Source organism: Juglans regia, chromosome 7 (genome assembly GCF_001411555.2).
Source record: "Juglans regia cultivar Chandler chromosome 7, Walnut 2.0, whole genome shotgun sequence".
NCBI lineage: Eukaryota > Viridiplantae > Streptophyta > Magnoliopsida > Fagales > Juglandaceae > Juglans > Juglans regia.
In genome coordinates this window covers 32473687-32479649 of record NC_049907.1, presented here as the reverse complement: position 1 = coordinate 32479649, position 5963 = coordinate 32473687, and the positions used below count along the sequence as shown (strand labels likewise).

At 35.3% G+C, this 5963-nt stretch overlaps 1 non-coding gene across 1 annotated transcript; it reads right to left on the bottom strand.

Moving 5' to 3' along the window:
• Nucleotides 1-258: 258 nt before the first annotated feature.
• LOC118349146 lies at nucleotides 259-365 on the bottom strand. The gene has a single exon (XR_004802136.1). It is a non-coding gene; the product is annotated as a small nucleolar RNA R71 (small nucleolar RNA).
• Between the last annotated feature and the right edge of the window lie 5598 nt (nucleotides 366-5963).

The following is a 5963-nucleotide window of genomic DNA, read 5'->3' as shown; positions in this document are numbered from 1 at the left end:
AATGCCAATAATTTTGAGCTCAAACCAGCCTTGATCAGCATGGTGCAACAAGCCCAATTTAGTGGATTGCCACTTGATGATCCCAATATTCATTTGGCGATGTTCTTGGAGATTTATGACACAGTAAAGATTAATGGTGTTACTGAAGACAAGATTAGACTGAGATTATTTCCTTTCTATTTGAGGGACAAGGCAAGAAACTGGCAAGATATGGTTGAAAAGTTTCTTGCTAAATTCTTTCCACCTGCAAAAACAACCCAACTCAGGAGTGAGATTGGCCAATTCAAACAAAATGATTTCGAGTCACTCTATGAAGCATGTGAAAGATATAAAGATTTGATTTGAAACTGCCCTCAACATGGATTGCCGGATTGGTTGCAAGTACAGATGTTCTACAATGGGTTAAATGAGCAAACTCAGACCATAGTTGATGCCGCTTCTGGTGGAATTTTGATGTCAAAGACAGCTAAGGGTGCTACTTATCTTTTGGAAGAAATGGCCTCAAACAACTATCAATGGCCAACTGAAAGAACTATGACTAAGAAAGTTGCTGGGATTCATGAATTAGAGCCATTAGCAGCCCTTTCAACTCAAGTTGCTACTCTATCCCATCAGATTTCAGCTTTGACAACCCAAAGGATACCAACTGCAGAATATGTTGTAGCTACAAGTATGACAGTTCCAAGCAATGAAGCGAGTCAAGAACAAGTTCAATACATCAACAATCGGAACTACAATTATCGTGGTAATCCTATGCCAAATTACTACCATCCAGGGCTTCGAAATCATGAGAATTTGTCTTATGGAAATACAAAGAATGTGTTGCAACCTCAACCTCCTCCAAGATTTGATAGTCAATCAAGCAAGAAGAAGATGTCACTTGAGAATGCCATGGTTTCCTTTGTTCAGTAGACAAATGCAAGGTTTAAAAAGACTGCTTCACAGTTGGACAATATTGAGACTCATTGTAGCAACATGGGAGCTGCTATAAAGAATATTGAAGTGCAAATTGGACAACTAGCCACAACTATCAATGCCCAACAAATAGGAACTTTTCCTAGAAACACATAAGTAAATCCAAAGGAGCAATGCAAGGCCATCACACTTAGAAGTGGAAGAGAAATTGAGAGGTCACCATCAAAGGAAACCAAGTCCACCCTTACAGCTGAAAACAATGGCCAAAGCAAGAATAAAGTTGAAGAAGAGGATGATACACTAAAGGAGACTGACAAGCCTCTAGCAATTTCATTTCCTGACAATCCTCCTATTCTCTTGACTCCACTTCCTTAATCTCAACGTTTTCAAAAACAAAAATTAGATAAGCAATTTTCTAAATTTTTGGATATTTTAAAGAAAATTCACATAAATATTCCTTTTGCAGATGCCTTGGAACAAATGCCAAATTATGTAAAATTCCTGAAGGACATCATTTTCAAGAAGAGATGGTTGGAGGAGTTCGAAACAGTGAAACTTTCTGAAGAATACAGTGCTATTCTTCAAAAGAAATTACCTCAAAAATTAAAAGATTCAGGGAGTTTCACTTTGCCTTGCACTATTGGAAATTCATTTTTTGATAAAGTTTTATGTGATCTTGATGCTAGCATTAATCTTATGCCACTTTCTGTTTGTAGGAAATTGTGACAAACAACCATTTATTTGCAACTAGCAGATCGATCCATCAAGTATCTATGTGGAATCATAGAAGACGTATTGGTAAAGGTGGATAAATTTATTTTTCCTACTGATTTTGTGGTGTCAGATATGGAGGAAGATGAATAAGTCCCACTAATTCTTGGCTGACCATTCTTGGCTACGGGAAGGGCTTTAATTGATGGTAAAAATGTTGCGTTAACATTGAGAGTGAACAAATCAGAGGTTATATTCAACATCTACCAAGCCATGAGAATTTCAGAAGAGCCAATCACTTGTTTTAGGGTAGATGTCATTAAACAATGTATAGAAGAAGCCTTTCAAGAAGACGCAACAGCCAATCACCTAGAATGAACCCTGCAGCAGGATACATTACTTAGCAATGAAGTGGAGAGGAACTGTGCACTTATTCCTCTTGGAGATCCCGATTGATGAAGATTGAAAAGTTTGCCTGTAGACTTTAAAACAAGCGCTTATGGGAGGCAACCCATAGAACTTTCTTTTATTCCTTTATTTTTATTATTTATTTTCTAATAATTTGGATTTTGATGCATGTTTATTTAGCATGAATAAAGAGTTGAAAATTACAAACTACAGTTGATTCACCATGAAACCAAGGAAGTTCCTTTCATTTATTCAATCTGTTTCATTTTTGCATTACAATGAGGACATTGTTTAGTTTAAGTTTGGGGGTGTAAACTCCTATAGTCATTTGGTATTCTTGTTTGCTATTTATTTTATTTTACTTATGACTTTATAAGTCTTGAGTTGTTGGATTCTCTTACCAAGCATGTATTTGAGTATGATTGAATTCTCTATGATTCTGAAATTTGTGATTGAGGATAGGATTGAGAAAAATTTTCAAAAATTTCTTTTATGTCAATCTGAGTTTTGTGGGTACTTTAATTTAAATCTTTGACCTTGAACATAATTGAGCACATAGCTATTTTTTTTCTTTATTCCATTTTGCTTATGAAGAGAAATAGTTGAATTAACTGGGTCAGGGGAGTTCAATCTTGCTTTGCTCTAGAATCAGTTGATGGATCCTTGAGGCAAAATACTAGTTGATACCAAATATTAGAGAAATGATCAAGGCAAATTTTTTTTGTTATAACCAAAAAGCTTTCCCAGCCGTCCTGATTATCATGCCATTATTTGTTCCCATAGTCAACTTCCTTGAGTCTTATTTTACATAAACCTTTATTTGTTCTTTTAACTATATCAACCATTCCCGTTTTAAGCCTGAAAAACCATGATTTACCTTTTATAGTTTGAGAAAATACTTTGGTGGAAATATACATTTAAAGAGAAAGTTAGTTCAAAGGAAATTATGCTCTATTTGGTCAAAGTGTGTGAAGAAAAAGAGAAAAAAAAAGTGAACGAAAAAAAGAGTTGAAGTGGTTGAAGATTTGAAAATGCTACAAGAATTGAGTTGGCTGAACGAAAAAGGTGGGAGGCAAAAAAAAAAAAGAAGAAAAAAAATTATTTTTGCTGGGTTTGTCTTTTATTCAGAAGTGATTTATCCATTATGGCAGAAAAAAAATCAATAAATGGAATGCAAATCACTTCAGATTTTGTTGAAGGTGTACTTGATACTACTTTATTTATTAGAGTAACAATATAATATGATATGAACCCGCGGGAATGAAATCCCTTGAACACACAGTCAATTTGAAAACTCCCCAAGAAAGCCAAAATCAAGTTAATGGATGGAGAACCTAGACCCGATGAGAACTTGTTTCAAGAACCCAGATTACAAAGGAGGAACAAAGGTTGTGATTTACCTTTGATAAGTTCAAAAGTTCAATTAAGAATAAGAGGAGTAAAACTCAACTCACAATGAATAAATTTATCAAATTTCATAAACTTCATAAACTTCTGAAAATGAGGCTACAAAGTGTATTTAAACCAAAACCTAATTAAAACCCTAGATAAAATAAAACCCCATCTTCCAAAAATACCCCTGAGTGAACAGTGCCGCGGCTACAGTAACTCGGGTATAGTAACCCTAACCCTAGTTAAAAAAAAATAATAAATTTTCCAACATGCCCTTACATAGGCGTAAACCCAATTATTCTAAGCAAATAAAATAGGTCCTTGAAATTAATTAAATAAGTTGAAAGCCTTCAAGTGTCCAAAGTCTATAAGTCATGTTGTTGCCATTTCCATAGCTTATGGAATGAATCAAAACATAATCTTCATCGTTTAAGCCCTTGAACTTGTATTTGGCCCATCTGGAACTTGCATCATATCTTTAAGACTAGGCCCACCTTGGTTCCCATCATTCTCCCTCTCCTCAAAAGGATTCGACCTCGAATCTCCACCTGGATCAAAGGGAAAAATGTTAGTAAAATAGTTGAAACATGATACTTACCTGAAAAATCCACTTTATATGCATTTTTATTAATTTTCTCAAGAATTTGAAAATGTTCATCCAAGCAACTCCTATCATCAACAAGCAAAAGCATCAAAGGTAAGGGAGTAAGCAGATTAAAACCATAAACAATTTCAAATGGAGAATAAGAAATAGTAGTATGCAAAGCTTTATATGCATACTCTAATAAGGGCAAATGATACTCCCGCAAACGTCTATGTAACAATTCAATGAATGGCAAATGATATTCCCACAAACGTTCATGAAACACACCTAAAACTTTCCTTACACCAAAATGATCCCTCCAATTATATGCAAACTCAATGAATGGCAAGTAATACCTCAACAAATATTCATGCAACACGCTAATGAATGACAAATGGTACTTCCACAAACGTTCATGCAATACGTCAATGAATGACAAATGATATTTCTACAAACGTTCATGCAACACAATGAAACTCTTCCTTACACCAAAGTTACCCAACAAACCACCATGTCTATCACACACAAGTAACTTACGCATAAAACTAGTAGGCACACAAAATCTATTCTCTCCAAACAAGTACCAATCTAGTTTATAGAACTTACCAAATGATGCTTTCTCACTTGTTCCATACACACTACCAAAGTCATCATTATTAGCAAGCAATTCGTTATCATATTCAAATCTGAACAATTTTGCATCTAAAATGAAGACAATGACATACCTTCCTACTAAAGCATCAATCACAAAATTTTTCATACCTTGTGTGTAATTGAATACATGAGGAAAAGTCTCAATACAATCCTCCCACTTAGCATGCAATCTATTGAACAACTTACTTTGTCCCTTCAAATGTGTCAAGAACTCATGTTCTTCAAAGAAATGTCGGGTTGAGATTGTTGCACTTGACACAAAATCAATATAGTGCTCTATCTTCCTAATAGGTGGCAATCCACTAAACACACAGCTAGGAATCACGACCTCATATCCCTGCAACAAAGAAACAAATACACTAGGCAAAGAATCGTTAAATTCATTAGTATAAAAGCTTGTCTTAGCATAAAAACTCACTTTTCTCTTTCTGTTTCTCTCTGCAATCTCTCTTTTTTTTTCCTCTTGTGGCTCCACTTTTTTTTCCTGACTCTCAGCCACCTCTCTATTTTCTTTTTCACTCACACTTTCCCTCGACATTTCAGCTTCATTCTCTTTCTTCCTCTCATTCTCTTTTTTCGTTTCACGCTCTCTTTTTCTTCCACACTCCTCTTTTCTTAAACCCTCAGCCTCACAATATTTTTGCAACTCATTCTCTTCTTTTCTTGAGGTTTCAACCTCACCATCATCTTTTTTCTTCCTCATTTCTCTCTCTCTCTCTTTTTCAGTCTCACTATTTCTTTTTTTCTCAATCTCATCCTCACTTTTACTTTTTTGCTCAATCTCACTTTTCAGTTTCAGGTGGTCCCCATGAGCCTGAGTTGGACTTAAAGGAGCAAGTTTGATTGTTTTTCCATCTTTTTCAAAATTGTACATGTTCCTTAACCTATCACGAATCACCTTCCTATCAAACTGCCACGGCTTTCCCAACAAAATATGGCCAGCATGCATAGGCACAACATCACAAAGCACCATATCATGGTATTTCCCAATTGAAAAAGAAACTAGCACTTGCTTATTTACCATGACCTCCTCACAATCACTCAACCACTGCAACTTGTATGGTCTAGGGTGTTTCAAGGTAGGTAAATTCAATTTCTCAACTAAAGTAGTGCTAGCCAAATTAATACAACTCGTCAAATCAATGACCATACTACATACCTTGTTGTTGATGTGGCATCTAGTATGAAAATTGTTCTCGTTTTGCTGCTCTCTATCATCCATCTTAATTTGTGTATTGAGTGCAGGCCTAGTAACAAGAGAATCACCATATTCTTCTTTCTCATACCCATTTTCAACAAT